Source organism: Heloderma suspectum, chromosome 3 (genome assembly GCF_057233095.1).
Source record: "Heloderma suspectum isolate Gila_16-S chromosome 3, 16-S_ref, whole genome shotgun sequence".
In the NCBI taxonomy this organism is placed as follows: Eukaryota; Metazoa; Chordata; class Lepidosauria; order Squamata; family Helodermatidae; genus Heloderma; species Heloderma suspectum.
Genome location: NC_139460.1, coordinates 119,310,645 through 119,326,788, shown reverse-complemented (window position 1 = coordinate 119,326,788; position 16,144 = coordinate 119,310,645). Strand labels below are relative to the sequence as shown.

The following is a 16,144-nucleotide window of genomic DNA, read 5'->3' as shown; positions in this document are numbered from 1 at the left end:
CACATGCCTCACATCTGTTACCATGGAGCTCCAGACATGCTGGCTCTCTGGCATGGTAGTGTGTGTTATGGCTCTAATTGGCATTACTTTGACACCTTGGCCCAAAAATCCATTTTGTTCCAGAAGGAACAGCCAAAGTGGTGCCAGGAACTCTAGTATTAAGGCTCTGAAACTGCTGTGGAGGCAAAGGAGACGTAGAATGAATGTGCTTCCTTTTTGATTAAATAAATTAAAGAAGGTTGTTATCTGTGTCTGGTGCCTGATAACATGCCACTACCTAGCTGACTAGCTCATATGTCTTCCCCTGCCCTCCTGCTCTGTTTGCCACAGATAGATCCATTTGTCCCATATACCCAGAAAGAAAGAACCTTATTGAGTCCAGGGCCAGGTTTATTTATTTATTTATTTATTTAATTTCATTTCTATACTGCCCAATAGCCGAAGCTCTCTGGGCGGTTCACAAAAATTACACAGGTTCCATGTGTAACACAGGATGCGAGCTTATAGTGCTTGATAAGGGGACCACAACATATGGGAGTTGTCAGTTCTGAGCCTCAGAGGGTGGAACTGGTCACAAAGGGCAGAATCCAATGGAGCCCTTATGCCCTCACTGATTCTCTACGCCCCGCCAATTCCATTGCGCACATGCCCCCACCCACTTGCGCGACATTGATTTAGTGCTTCCCAGGCAACACAAAACTAGCAGAAACGCTGGTTTCTGGGAGGAGGCGAGTTGACGGAGCTCACATAAGGGAGTTCTGCTGACCTGACTCCTTCCAGAAATGAGTGTTCTCGTTCATTTGGGGGCTTTCTCTAGGAAGCACTAGATCTCCCTTGCGTAAGTGGTGGGTCCTGCTTGCGCAATGGAATTGGTGGGACCCATGGCTTGCAGAAGGGAATCATGGGCGGCATAAGCCTCCTATTGGATTCTGCCCAAAGGAAGCCAAGAGGCACTGCAAAGTGGGTACTAAAAAGTCCCAAACTGAACTCTTAAGTTTTTGAATGTAATTGGACAAAAAGGAAAAGCCCCATTGGCTAGGCACTCCATCGAAATCTGTTTTTAACTGAAATTGTGTTGGCTCCATGGTCCCTAATAATGGGTGAGCCTCTGTTCAGACTCTGTTTCCTCAGTCACCAGATGCCTTCCTTTGAGATGTTTGTGGACAACGTGGTACAGCTCATTGTCAGCAAGGCTGGAGTGGCATGAGGCTATTGCCCTGTTTTTTAATTCTGTATTAAAGCTGAATAAGCTGAGGGCAGTCTGTGTCCGACTCCAGAGCATTTTTCTAATTTTTGGCAACCAACCAGGAAGTGATGTCCTTTGGGTTCCCCTTCCTCTGAAGTCAGGTAATTATAGCAGCTCCTGCTCTATTTCTGTACCTTTCCTCCTGAATCTATCCATTTCCACCCCAGAGCCCCACCATTTTCACTATCATCCCAGCTTTTGTGGCCACATAGTCTCCCCACCCCCTGCTCCACCATTTCCATAGTGCCACCTTCTCCTCCTTATTTGGTAAAAGTTAATGTCCCCCTAAGCTGGCCACTTAGGCATTGCCAAAAAAAAAGAGGAAACACATCACCCCAAAAGAGGACACCAATTTGCATAACGTTCGCATATGCAAATGTAAATGCAAATTTAGAAATAGTAACTATAATTTAAATAGAAGTTCAAGACACCTCACCAAGGTGACCTGTGTGCCTGCTCAGTCTGTAGTCCAGGTGCTAACTGTAGGGATGGGCAACTTCAAGACCCCCTCTGGCTCTCCCTCCCGATGGTTTTTTGACTTTATACCAGACTTGGACTGGACGGTCTGTCAGATATGGGACACGTTCAAACAGAAGACTGCCAGCTCTCCAAAACAGAGGGCTGTCTTCTGTAAAGTAGGACACTTGGCAGCCCTATTTCCCCCAACCTTCATCTTCTTCTAATTTAGGCCTGTTAGAACTGGTATACTGACCCATATGCTAGGGGGTGGGTATACTAACCAAGCCAATTTTCTCCTCTGAATAAATATCTGTAAAAAATAAAGTTCCTGTTTCTGGACTTTGAACAAGTGTTTGACTTAATTTCCTCATTTAAGTAGTCGATATTCCCCATTTTAGTAAGAGCATAGTGCATATGTCTGCTGTTGCCATGCCACACTTCTGGTTAAAGGCCCTCTAAGACCTGAGTTGGTTGTTACATGTGTATGTGTGGCACATGTTTGTGTGAAGAAGTACGTGTGTTAATGTATCTACCTTGCACCCGTGTACACACAGTAGACATGCACGCACAAGAAGTGCAGTTTTTGAATCTCCATATTAGTAATATTACAGAAGATTTATTGGTGGGAACTTCCTTACCACATGAAGTATGAAAAATTATATTACTCCTGATGAAAGAAGTATAATCTTCTTCTGGTTCCTCTTTTAGAGGACCTGTATGAACCAACAATCCAGACATGGGTTCAAGCTACTGGTCCTAAGACTACTCCATCTTTATCTGCCTAGAAGTTGATTCTGTGGTTCCTGCAGCTGTACGTTTACATGATTCATACTCAAATATTTTAACTCTCCTCATTCAAGAGAAACTGCATATATGGTTAAATCACAGTCTTCCCACAACACTCACTGCACCTGCCACTCCCCTCCCCCGTTTGCAAGAACATGCCAGCCAAGGCTATATTAGAAAAACAAAAAAAAGAAATAGGTGGTGTTCTTTTAGGTCCTCTACAAATACATTGCAGAAGATGATGAAGGCATTATTAGCAACATAGGCAAGAAGTACAGCAAGTTTTGGTTTGTATCAAAACTTGGCAAAAGCTGTTTGCTGAAAGGTGACTAATGTGATCCAAGAAATGTGTGTACACGCTGGGGTTAAAGCAGGTTGTATTAAGAATGGGCATAAACACCAGCCGGTATGCATATTCACCAGATATGGCAAAGAGTGTGCATGTATATCATGAGAAGCGAAAACTCTCCCAAAACAACTTTCAAGCCTGTTAAAAATTATTGCTTGTATCCAGCCTGTGCAGCCATGGGTTGGGTTATTATAATAATGTACTAGACAATTATTCCATCTTTCTGGCAAGGAGCTGATGATTCTCCCCAACGCCCTGCTGCCGCCTCCCAATCTACCCTTACAATAACCCTGCACAAGTTAGGCCGACAGATAGTGACTGGTCTAAAGTTGCCCAAGGTGCTTCATGACCGAGCAGAGATTTGAATCTGGGCCTCCCTGGCCCGAGTCCAACAATTTAACCTCTGTACACTGAACATATTATACAACTGATAATAACAATCATGCTGAAAGAAGATAAAAACAAGGTGGCTAAATACTAAAACATTACAAATAGATAATGGTGTAGACTTTCGAGAGCAGTAAGGAACAAACTTTCCAGTACCTGAACATTTCCATGGAACAGCAATTGTGCAAAATTTTACATTTCAGAGGATGGACCAGAGACGTCTGTAAAAAACCATTTTCAATAGACTGTCTCACCCTATAAAAAAGACAACAAGCATAGCTGGCTTTCAAGCACCGTGGGGGGGGGGGGTTAAGTACCCTTAGAAGCTTCAGTTCAGCTTTCATAGTGACGGGGGACTGAAAGCCCTCCTCTTCTGATAAAGATACAAGATAATCACTCTTACATACTTGGTGATCTTCCCCCTCCCACCATCTCCACCCCACCCCCACAGAACAGCAATTTCAAAATTACTCCACAACATCACATCATGTGTCTGCCTCAAATACAGAAACATTATTAAGGATTTCATTTGTGCTACAGCTAAAATGCAGTGTCACTTTAAAATAGCGTGCTTATACAATACACCAGAACATCAGCTGCTAATTTAATTTTAATAGTCGTGACTACTTAATAACACACTTTCCTTTCTTCCAATTAGTTGTTGATTGCAAGCTGCTATATCAACTGCTTTGATAACAATTTATATGTAGTTGGTTAAGTTATCAGTGATGGTCATATATCAGTAGGTACAATATAATTCATGGTATCAAGATTTAGAATCAAATAATGAACATGAAAATTACCCATATTTCATTGAATACAAATATTCTAACTAAAGATGACAAAGAAGTAAGTAATTACCTGCTCTGGTGTGTGCAATTCATAGCATGCAGGAGCTACATGTGATGGGAAGTAAGTTATAAGATGTTGTTTTGGTAGTACTTTGTAGCTCAGGAAATGACCATACATACACATATATTTTGTAACGATTAACTGTTTCCTCGCTGGTGTGCTGATACAAATAACTCAAGACTCCAGTCTAGTTAGTTTCCTGTCAAACAGAGCCTTTCCCCAACCATCTGAGCCCCATTTTGGGCAGAAAGGCAGGATACAAATTTAATAAATAAACAAACAAACCCAGAATCTTGATTATCAGAGGTATCAGAGTGCTTGGTACAATTTCAAATTAGGAAGAAGGAAGCTGATGGGTAAATTAACTTTTACCTGTACAAGAGTGATGGAGCAAAGCAAACCTAATACTTTTCAAGGTGGTGAGAGAGCCTTTATACATCTGGTCAGAAATGATTTAGGGTGGCTTCAGATGTGTATTTACTTAGCATGGATGTCTGATCATTTCCAGTGGCTGTCATTTAATAGGGCTTAAGAAACCTTAAGAAAGGGCTAGGCAATATCATTCTTGGCACCCACCAAGATGTCCTACCCTTTCCACTTTTTTTTTTTAAATTAAAAATAAATTAATTCTGTTTTTGCTGAAAAGTGTGGGTTCAAAGGAGTTGTTTAGTTTGTTAGGGCTCAGACTCCATCTTGGCCTTGTATTCATTCTTTTGGGCAAGTTACTTGTCATTTGTGGCTAGCCACACCTCCCATGGCTGCTGTTTTGTGGTGGTGCCCATGTCAGTTTCACAAATTGCCAAATGTGCCCATAGTGCCCAAAAGGGTGCACACCCACTACCCCTGCCTTAAAGTGTATAACTAGAAACATCCTTGGGGACGTCCATTCATATGCATGGTGGGGAATACTACATGCAATCTGGATTGGCAGACACAACACTGAATCTGCCCTTACAGGGTGACTTACTTTCCTCCCAAACAGAAGAAAGGAAGGTTTATGGCAGAGGAAAGGGACATGGATAAGCTCTGAACATAAGAAAGAAACCTTGTGTTGACAAGCTGCTTGGTGCGTGCAAGAGCATGCACAGCCCTCTTGGCACCTGTCAAAATATGGTGTGTTCACTTTAAGTACCTCAAGAAAACTGAGCAAGTCATCTTGCCGTGATGGCAGCAATATTAAGACACATATTCAGGTCCAGATTTAGTAACACCACACAATCAAGCAGCACATCATTAAGTGCCCCATGATTAGCTCCGGCACAGCAGTCAGAAAAGTCGATATGCATGCACAGTCCAGGAACAGAGCGATTTCCCTCCAGGTGTGACTTAACCATCACCAGGATATTTCCCAATTATAAGCACCACAACAGCCATAGCCCAGGCAGTTCAATCCAGATGCTCAACACATGTCTGCAGCCTAGTCCTCCTTCCACTGCCGCCCTCAGTATAGCCACAAAGTGGACTTTTAAGCTAATTTCCCAACCACTTGGACCCGGTCTACATTCTCCATTTTGCCTTTTGCTACATTTGCCTAATCTGTCTAGGTATGTTTATGATTTATGAACTGAACGAATCCATTTTAGAGTTTTGATAGTGCCTTTTGCCAACCAGCTAATTCCCAAGAGTAATTATTGTCTATAATTTCTGTGTGTTCAATCAAATTCCCCATTTTTGGAGAGACCTGTGTGCGTGTGTGTGTGCGCGCACGCGCGCATGCGTATACATTTTTGGGCCACCTCTGCCAAGACACATTAGGATCAAGGTTCAAAGGTCTCTTATTGGTTGCATCTCAAAATGTGCACAGGCTTTTCATTAAGACAGATTAAGACATAGTTTGTAACCTAGGGCCACAGGTCTGTTTTAATCGCAGTCGCGTTGAGGAAATGCCTGTCCTGCTTCCTGCACACAGAATAAACCAAGACATCTCATAACATGACAAGAGAGAAGGTGAGTTATACCCCCAGACAGTAAGTACACTGAAGGCATCTTTACCTAATCAAGATCTATATTGCCACATAGTGATCCGTCAAAGCAAATGGGTCACTTTTTGGCAATACATCTGCAGGTGTGGGCCCCCCAATCTGGATTGGGACCACAGCAGAGGGAGAGAATTAAAGCCCTCCTACAACCCAAGCTAGGCTTCCAATCCTGATTGCGGCCACTGCATTTACTCTATAGTAGAAAAAAGACAACAGACATAGCTGCTAGCTATTTCTTTAAAGCAATGTGTGCCCTGAGGTGAAATCTCAAGGCTGTTATTCCAGCATGGTTAACCTGAGATAGCAATCCCTGTCTACGTGAAAAGGAGTCACAGGGTGTTACAGATACACACCTTTGCTGACCATCTTGGGGTGTTTACAGGCCACTAACAGAACTATGGCCTCTCCCAAAAGAGATAATAACTCTAGACTTCTTTACACCGATCACATCTCCAAATGAAAGAGAAATTTGGCCCATCTCACACATGATTCTGGTAGCAGGGTGGCCACTGGGAAGCTCATCTATAAGGGCACCCTCAATATGTATTTAGGTCTTCTCTGTGAAATACTGCTTACATAGCTTGGATCAATTTCAGCCATAACAAAGGGAACATTCCCTGCCTCACCCCCCAAACATTGAGACTGATTGTTAAAATCTGTCTGAATCATGTGGGCGACACTTCACCCAAGGAAATGACCATGCAGGGAAACATCCATGCTTATGGATTCCCACTGGTAAGCATGAAGCCACAACAATATGTAAAGTGCGACTCTGTCATGATCTCGCTAGGGGGCATTGATTTGTTTCCCTATTTGTTTTTTCTTTGATCACTCATATGCTGCATTTCTGCTATATAGTGCCCAAGGGAGCTTACAGACAATTTTAAAAACCCATGAATTTAAAACAATCAAGCAAATCACACAATAAATAAAATCAAAACAAGCAATTAAAAGACAGAGTCAGCAGATATATGAACTTACTTCAACTTCTGGTTCATACCCTGAATATTTAAAGAAGCCACAGTACAATCCTATACTTGTCTACTCAGAAGTTAGTTTTAAGTAAGTTTTATTGAGTTCAGGGTGAGTGTGTTATAAGACTGCAGCCTAAAAGGCATATCACCAAACTGGAACCACTCTACGATTTTGTTTATGCAGGAAGTGGGATGGGTTTTTTTTCAAATTAAGTCCTATTCAATTACATCCATTCAAAAGGGGGGGGGGGTCAGATCCACCGAAAAAGAAGAGAGGTGGTAGTAGGAGTCACTGGTTAGCAATGAGTTTTCCTCAGGATCCACTTTGAGAACAGGGTGAAGGGTGGCAGGCCACTGCCCTGCCCCAAGCGAGTCTGCTGTATGCCCTATTGCCACAGCTGCCATACCAAACTTTTACCTCTTGATCTGCAGCTGTGGACAACAAGTTCTCAGAGTGGCTTGCAAAGAATTAAAACTACAGTAAAAGAAAGGATGATCTAGCTTAGAAATTCCAGTGACTGTTATAGGCTTCAGTTAGTTTGTCAGAACAAGCCTGTGAGGTGAGTTACTATTATCCTCATTTTATATAGGAAATCTGGGGGTGAAGGAATGGCTTGACCAAAGTCTTGCAGCCAGCCCCTCAATGAGATGTGCTTTGAATGTCTTGCTCTTGGCCAAAGCACAAGATACTCCAGTGGCATCAGTAAAAAACGGGTGAGTTTCCAGCTTGGAAGCAAATTCTGATAGGCTTTAAAATCAAAAAGATCCAGAATAATTATTTATTAGAATATATTAAAATGCTTTTCAAATATCACATTAATGTGCCATTGATAGAAGATAAAGTGATTTGTAAAAGAATATTTTCTTAAATATGCCTTTGATCAGATTCAGCAGTAAACTTCACACTGTGCTGTATCTGTATGCTCCTTCCTGAGTAATTGCCTGTCAGACAGGCCAAGCAGATTTCAGTTTGATAAAGCCACCACCTGCTTGCAAATTGAAGCACTTTCCTTGACTATTTTTAGTAGAGCATATCTGAGACATGGATTCTCATTTTCACTCAGCTCCCTTTTTCTCTTCGTGTAGAGGAACGTGTAAGCAAGACGAGTACGTGCTGATCTCTCATTTGTAGAGATTTTATTTATTTAGTTATTTGGGGTGTGATCCTATGCGTGTTTAGACAGAAAGAACTCCTACAATTCACAGCATTCCCCAGCCAGCTATGTGCTGGCTGGGGAATGCTGGGAGTTGTAGGATTTCTTTCTGTCTAGATATGCATAGGATTGCATCCTAATCTTATCCCCTCTATTAGCGATATTCATGAGTGAGTGCCAATTCTTACATAATCAAAACAACAACACCCACATATAAGAGGGAGGTAACAGCAACCTCAGCAGAGCCTCAAATTTTGCAGAAGTATAAAGCAGAAGTGCTCCTCGATCCATCATCATCACTGCAGGCACAGGTGGCCTGAGCGGCTAGAAAGGCCTTTTATCAGCTTAGGTTGGTATACCAGCTCTGACCCTACCTGGACAAAGATAGCCTGGCAACAGTTATCCATGCTCTGGTAACATCCCAGTTAAATTACTACAATGCACTGTATGTGGGGCTACCTTTGAAAATGGTTCGGAAACTTCTGACAGTTCATAATAGAGCTGCTAGGCTTCTAACTTGGACTGGGTGATGTGATTATGTGACACAAGCACTTCATTAGCTGAACTGGCTTCTAGTCTGGCCCCAGTTCAAAGTGTTGGTGTTGACCTTTAAAGCACTAAGGGTGCAATCCTATGCATGTTTAGGAAAAAAAAGTCCTACAACTCCCAGCATTCCTCAGCCAGCTGGGAATTGTAGGGAATGCTGGGAGTTGTAGGACTTTTGTTCTGTCTAAACATGCATAGGATTGCACCCTAAATGGCATGGGGGTCAGAGTATCTAAAGGCACATCTCCTCCCATATGTACATATGAACATAAGAAGAGCTGTGCTGGATCAGACAAAGGGTCCATCTAGGCCAGCATTCTGTTCACACAGTGGACAACCAGCTGTCCATGGGAAACCCACAAGCAGGACATGAGTGCAACAGCACCCTCCCACCCATGTTCCCCAGCAACTGGTGTATATAGGCATACTTCCTCTGACACTGGAGGTGGCATATAGCCATTAGGACTAGGCCTTATGTATTTGTCCAATCCCCTTCTAAAGCCATCCAAATTAGTGGCCATCACTAAGTCCTGTGGAAGTGAATGTACCTGGCTGATAGACCGTTAAGTCATCTTTGGAGGTCCTCCTCTGGGTGCCCCCACCGAATAAAGTTAGGTGGGTGGCTACAAGAGACAGGGACCTCTCAGTTGTGGCACCCCGTCTATGGAATGTTCTCCCCAAGGAGGCTCACCTGGTGCCTCCATTGTTACCTTTCTGGCGCCAAGCAAAAACATTTCTCTTCTCCAAGGTATTTAACTGCTACTTTTATATATTTTACAAGGCATTTTTCCTGTGCTGTTTATTGCTGTTTTTTGTATGGTGTTTTTATTCTTTTAGCTTTGTAATCCACCCAGAGATCTCTTGTTATTGGGTGGATTTAAAAAATATAATAAATAAATAAATAAATAAATAAATAAATAAATAAATGTAGGCAAAAAAAAAAACCCCACACACATACACAAAACCCAAACCCAAAACAGACCCCCCACACACACACACACACACACAGTTGGTCAGAATGCTGACCAACTGTTGGTTGTGGGGAGGGACAGAAAACTGGGAAGAGGGGTGTGGAATGGCACATCCTGGAAGAGGGTATGGCTGGCTGGCATCCAGAACAGCAGCACTCCACACTGCAGTGTTTCGTTGCAGGTCCCACTTCTTTATTTATATCATCCCTAGCAAAATATTGTTCATTAAAAAAAGGAAAAGGCCACATTTCCCAAATGGCATAAGGAATGATAGTTTATCATTACAGGGAGCAGAGTTGCCTCACTCTGCCTACCCGTTAGGCAGAGTGAGGCAGCCACTTCAGGTAGCAAATGCTGGGAGGGAGGGAGTAGTGGCGAGGTATTGGTGGACAGAGTTGTGTGTGCCACACAGCCTGCTCTGCACTTCCTAAGCCAGCTTGCTGTGCCCAGGTACGGTACAGGATGCTGTCCCATTGCCAGTGTTAAAGTAAAATCCAACTCCAGTCTAGCTTGGCAGTGTGTGTATGTGTGTGTGTGGGGGGGCACTCATCTTGTCTGCTCCAAGCCCAGAATCTTTCCTTAGTGTTATACTTGCACTAGCTCCAAGTGCACATGACGGAGGGTGATCGTCTGGCAATAGTGGGATAGTCTATTCTCTCCGTTGTCCCTGAGTACAACCCCCGGTGGATCCCTGCAGAAAAAGGGGTTTTGCCCCGAGACGAAGGCTTCTGAGACTACAAGAAACTGAGGCGATTTGGGAATGGAATAAAGAACGAGAGAGAGACAGAGAGACAGAGAGAGCGCCATCCAGAGAGGAGCTGTGACAAGGGGCAGTGAAGGAGACAGGAGCGGCATTCTGATTTGTCTCCCTCCATAGAGCCCACAACCACCAGCAGCAGCTCTCCAGCCAGAGGGAGAATGATAGACTGCAGGCTTACAGCCACATCTAATCCATGAATCTCAAGAGGACTACATTTCACTGCTTGAATGGTGTAGTGAAACCGTGGTTTCCTCTAAAGAAATAAAAAATAGTAATCATTAAAGTACATTTTAAGATAGAGGATGATAGATAGATAGATAGATAGATAGATAGATAGATAGATAGATAGATGTGTGTGCGTGCGCCTATATATGTCTGTCTGTCTGTCTGTCTGTCTCACAATATGGTCTAGCACAGAGAAGAGTTATAGCATCACAGATCATCACAACTCATCACATCTGTGCATGCTATTTATTGGGGGGGGGTGCATTGGCACCAATAGGAGCTATATTTCTATCACTATTTGCAGCATGGGAGGGAGGCATTTTTTGCCTGTATTGCAGCAGGGGAGGGAAGGCTTAAATCACTCCTCATATACTGCAGTCCCAATAAAAATAAGGGGGGCCTGGGCTTAGTATTTTTAACAAAACAAACCTTTAGAGCAACATGTGGTAGGGCCCAAGATGTTGTGGTTTATGCACTAGACAAAGGTGATATCTCCAGAACAGAAGCAGTATCATGAAAAAGGCTAATTAGAAATGATTAGGAGAGGGGTTGAAAATATAAATTGATTATGAAAACACCAGGGGAATGGAGCCATTTCCATAAAAGGAAAGTCTAAATTGAGGGAAAAGATAACGAAAGAAATAGAGGTGTGATAGAGGTTCATAAAATTACGAATGGTGTGGAGACAGTGCATAGAAATGTATTCCTCTCTCTCCCATAACACTAGACTTCAGGGTGACCCACTGAAATCAATTAGCAGTAGGTTTAGGGCTCCCCAAACAAAGGAAGTACTTATTTACACAATTTACAGAGTTTACTACCACAGGGTGTGGTGATGGCCACATGCCCAAATGGATTTTTGAAAGGATTTGACAGGTTTGTGGAAAACTGACCAACAGCTATTATACATGAGAGCTAGATGGAACCTACATGTCCAGGGGCAGTATACCTCAAAAGACCAGATGCTGTTGCCTATATGCTTTGCCTTTAAGTTTCCTCGAGGCATCTGGCTGGTCGTTGTTGGAAATGGAACTTTATCCTGATCTGACAAATTCTTCTTACCTTAAGAAATTACATCTGGGTCCCTAGCAAATGCAATGAATATGAACTTGAGCACACTCTGGGAGAGAGCGGAAGACAGGAAGGCCTGGCATGCTATGGTCCATGGGGTCACGAAGAGTTGGACACGACTTAACGACTGAACAACAACCCTAGCAACTAATGAGCAGCAGCAGCTATGTATTACTTGCGTGAAAAAGCAGTCATCTGGAAATCCTGAAGGCCTCTCATGTATGACCAAATGACACTGGTATAAGTAAATGCCACACCATATAGTTTTGTCAGAGGGAAACATTTGAAAGTGCCTTCGATGTATTTACTGGTAACCTATTTCTTGCAGCATGGTGTGTCCTACATCAGGAGTGGCAGTTTTGATTGAAATACTTGAAGATGACAGTTCATTAGGAGAAAAAACAGAAGTATGATTGGTGTAATGCTTACGGAGGAAAATTCGTAAGCATTACACCACTCATACCTCTGTTTTTTCTCCTAAGGAACTTTCATCTCCAGGCATTCCAAACTGCTACTCCTGATACCCAGTTAACAGCACAGCTACTGATGAGGGTGGAAGCCAAAACGTTTAGCTTAAAATATATTTTGGAATACTCTGTTGTTAGTCTTTCTATTTTTCTTATACATTTTACCTTAAGACTCAGTGCATCCACATAGGATCCAAAGCCTCCTTGTTGCTTTACTGTTGTGCTGCTTTACACCAACCTCTCTCTCTCTCTCTCTCTCTCTCTCTCTCTCTCTCTCATATATGGTGTGAAGTTGTGGTTACACAACACAACTGAGACTGTGAAAAATAGGCTAGGTTGCTGGGTGTGGTTCCTCTTGAATTTTTTTTTTCCAATAAACGAAATTGAGTATTAAGGAACAAATAGGTCATGAAAGGGGTGTGTAGAGGAAAAAAACTACTGATAAGACTTTTAAATGCTAGGTAAAATATGCTCCCAACCCTCAATGTTTCCCTGTTCACTCTTAGCCATAATGCTCAAATATATGTGGGATTGATTTTGAGCAAGGCTCAAAAATGCATAAACTGAATGGAATCAAATTATATAGATCAGGGGTCCCCAACCTTTTTGGACCTGTGGACACATTTAGGAATTTGAGAAACTGCTGTGGGCACCACCATAAAATGGCACCCATGGAAGATGTGGCTAGTCACATAAAAGCTGCTGTGGGGAGTCTGGGGAATCAAAAGTAATTTTGACAAGTAATTCACCAAAGAAACTGAGTACAAGCACAGCAAGCATCTGAACTCCAAAGCCACTCTACATATTTGATCCCACAGAGACTAAGAGGGGGGAGAAACAGTGAGGTAAAGAGGTGGGCGGGATAGAGAAATAGTGAGGATGGAGGCTGAGAGGGAGGGGGAAAGAGGAAGGCAAAGAGCTATAAGGAAGAGAAAGAGCAAGGCTGGAGGCTAGGAGGCGGGCCGTGAGGTAAAGAAGTAGGGGAGAGATATAGGCCAGCACAGGGGTCTCCAACATGGTGCTCACAGGGACCTCCATCAGCGCTCACAAAGCTCTCCACTCCCTGCCTCCTACTTCAAAAAAATATTTTTAATTAAAACACTGAAAAACTTTAGGGCACATGGCTTCCTTCCTGTTTCTGAACCTGCTTCTGATCAGCTGGTTGGCAGGCAGGAAGAGAAGGAAAGAGTTGCTTCTTGGCCATACACAATCTTCTTCTGTCCATGCAGAACTTTCACCTTTGCAAGCTCTCTCTCCACTCCCAGATCTAGCCTATTTCTCTCCCCACAACCCCTTTCCTCATTTTCTCTCCCTTCCCCATCCCTGGCCTTCTTCATTCTCTCCCTTCCTAGCCCCTTGCCTTGCTCTCAATCCCACTCACCCCCTTATCTCATTGTTTCTTTCCACTCCCAGCCTCTAGCCTATTTTTCTCCACCACCTCTTTACCTCACAGTTTCTCTCCCCTCCTAGCCTCCAGCCTCTCTCTTTCTCTGCCTCTACCACTTTGCCTTGCTATTTCCACCTCCCTCCCAGACTCTAGCCTTGCCATTTCCCTCTCCTTCCCACCTCTTTAACTAACTGGTTCTTCCCCGCCGCTAGACTGTGGGGTCAAATATGTAGATTGGGTTTGGAGTTCAGATGCTTCCTGTGCTTGTACTCGGTTTCTTGGGTGAGTTACTTGTCTTTCAACTAGCTAAGCCCCCACAGCAGCCATTATGTGATTAGTCACATCCTCCATGGGAGCCATTTTGTGGCGGTGCCCACAGCAGTTTCTCAAATTCCTAAATGTGCCCATGGGTCCAAAAAGGCTGGGGACCCCAGTTGTATTGAGTTTAGTAATGATCTTCTCATCTAGCCATTGTTACTTAAGGATAAGATCTTACCATTAAGCTACAGGAAGGTATAATTAGTTTTAATGTTAGAGAAAATTTTGTAACTATAAAAAACATTGAGAAATAACAAGCTGACTAGGACACGTTTTGGAGTCTTCTGCATTGCAAATTTTCAGGGTAAGTCATCTGGCAGGTATGCTACAGATATAGAGCAGCCTTTCCCAATTTGTTGCTCTCCAGATGTGTGGGATCACAACTCCCATCATCCCTGGACAGCATGACTACTATCTCTAGGGCACCAGATTGGGGAAGGCTTATACAGGGCATCCTTTTGAGGGGAAGACCTTGGCAGATGTGAGGAAGAAGCTGGTAGATGTGGGTAGATGCCCTAATGCGTCTCTGTCAAGGGCTCCTTGGAGGCCTCTCTCAGTCTAATCCAGTAGCCAAGTCCAGACACAGACAAATGGATTCTTTTCCAAGCTTTATTCCTCTTTTACAACTTAACAACTCTACTGTTAGCAACTAGATATGAGCAGCAGAGTACCTATGTCCTACGTTGGAACAGTTGGTCCCCGTTTGAAAGGGAATTACTGGCAGACCCCTGAACTTAAGGACTAGGGAGAGTCCCTCCCCTTTTCCCTTGGATCCTCTGGGCGCAGCCGTTGTTTGTGCGCCAACTGGGCACTACGCCTCCTTTCCACGCCCTCCATTTGGTGCCGCTCTCTGCGTCGGCGGCGCATGTCCATCAAGTCTGCTTCCCGCGCTCTGTCACTCCCAGGACTGCTATCTAAGCTAGGAATGCTGGTGGGAGGAATCTCCGTCAGCTGTTGGCCCTGGGAAAGAGGAGCACACTCCTCTCCCAGGAGCGACTCCTCTTCCTCAGAATCAGAACTACTCTGGGATTCTATGGGCTCAGTGTCCACCCTGACAATCTCAAGTAGGTGTCTTTAAGTGTTCTGTTTTCTGTTCCAGAAGATGTACACTGAAGATGAAATTCACACCAGACTCAAATCAATGGTAAAATGTCCATTGACTTTTGTAGCTACTGACTGATTCCGGAAGCCAGATTCCGGCTGAACATCAGGAAAAACTTCCTGACTGTTAGAGCAATACGACAATGGAACCAATTACCTGGGGAGGTGGTGGGCTCTCCCACACTGGAGGCATTCAAGACGAGGCTGGACAGCCATCTGTCAGGGATGCTCTCTGACTTGGATTCGTGCATTGAGCAGGGGACTGGACTCGATGGCCTTGTAGGCCCCTTCCAACCCTACTATTCTATGAGTCTATGATTCTATGATTCTATGACTGCAAAGTCTAAATCTAGTCTAGCCTACCCAATCCAGGCTCAGAGCTGATGACAGTACCCTCCCTGCAACAACTCAATGGCCTGGTTTTCAGGTAACAAGATGCCACTGTGGGCTAATTTCTCCATGGGGCTTTTTGTTGTGGTGGTCACTGCTATTTTGAATATTTGGGGTACAGCAGGAGTGTTCCGTAGCTTCTCACTACATGTGAACTGAGCAAGGGTGACTTGTTGGGTTGGTTGGCAAGCCATCCACAACCCTACAACAGTCCATGGGTTCTGGGTGGCTTGTCAACCACAACAACCCACCCTCACCTGGTTTGCACATAACGAGAAGCTACATTGTGCCCCTACCATGCCCAAATATTCAAAATGGCCAATGCCACAGTAGGAAGCATCACAGGGAAATTCATCCATGGTGGTTTCTCATTACATTCAAACCAGGTCAATCTCTGTGCAGGAGAACTTCCTTCAGCAGTGTGAAACATGGGAGGTTGCATTTAATCATTGCAAGCTTTCCTGAAATATAAATTTTGGTTGATGGTCTGGTATGGAAATAGCTTTCATACCTCCTATACATTTAGGAAAGTCAAATTTTGGCTGACGGGTTGAGAGTTGTTACTTAGAACATTGTCATTGAGTATTTATTCATATTTATAATCTACTCTGTAGTTCAGTGCAGCTTACAATTGGTTCCCAGGATGCCTCCCATCTAGGTTGTGCTGAGAGGTCAGACTCTTCTAAATGATGAAAGACCATCAACAGGACAGGGGGGCCTAA

General features: G+C 43.7%; 1 protein-coding gene across 1 annotated transcript in view; it reads right to left on the bottom strand.

Annotated features, from left to right (window-relative positions):
• The window catches only part of LOC146350123 (P2Y purinoceptor 8-like), a 32,938-nt gene extending 28,800 nt beyond the window's left edge, over positions 1 to 4,138 (bottom strand). The window contains exon 1 of the mRNA XM_084844287.1: positions 4,089 to 4,138. The gene's annotated coding sequence lies outside the window, so the exon portion shown is untranslated. The remainder of the gene's footprint in view (positions 1 to 4,088) is intronic.
• Positions 4,139 to 16,144: the final 12,006 nt, after the last annotated feature.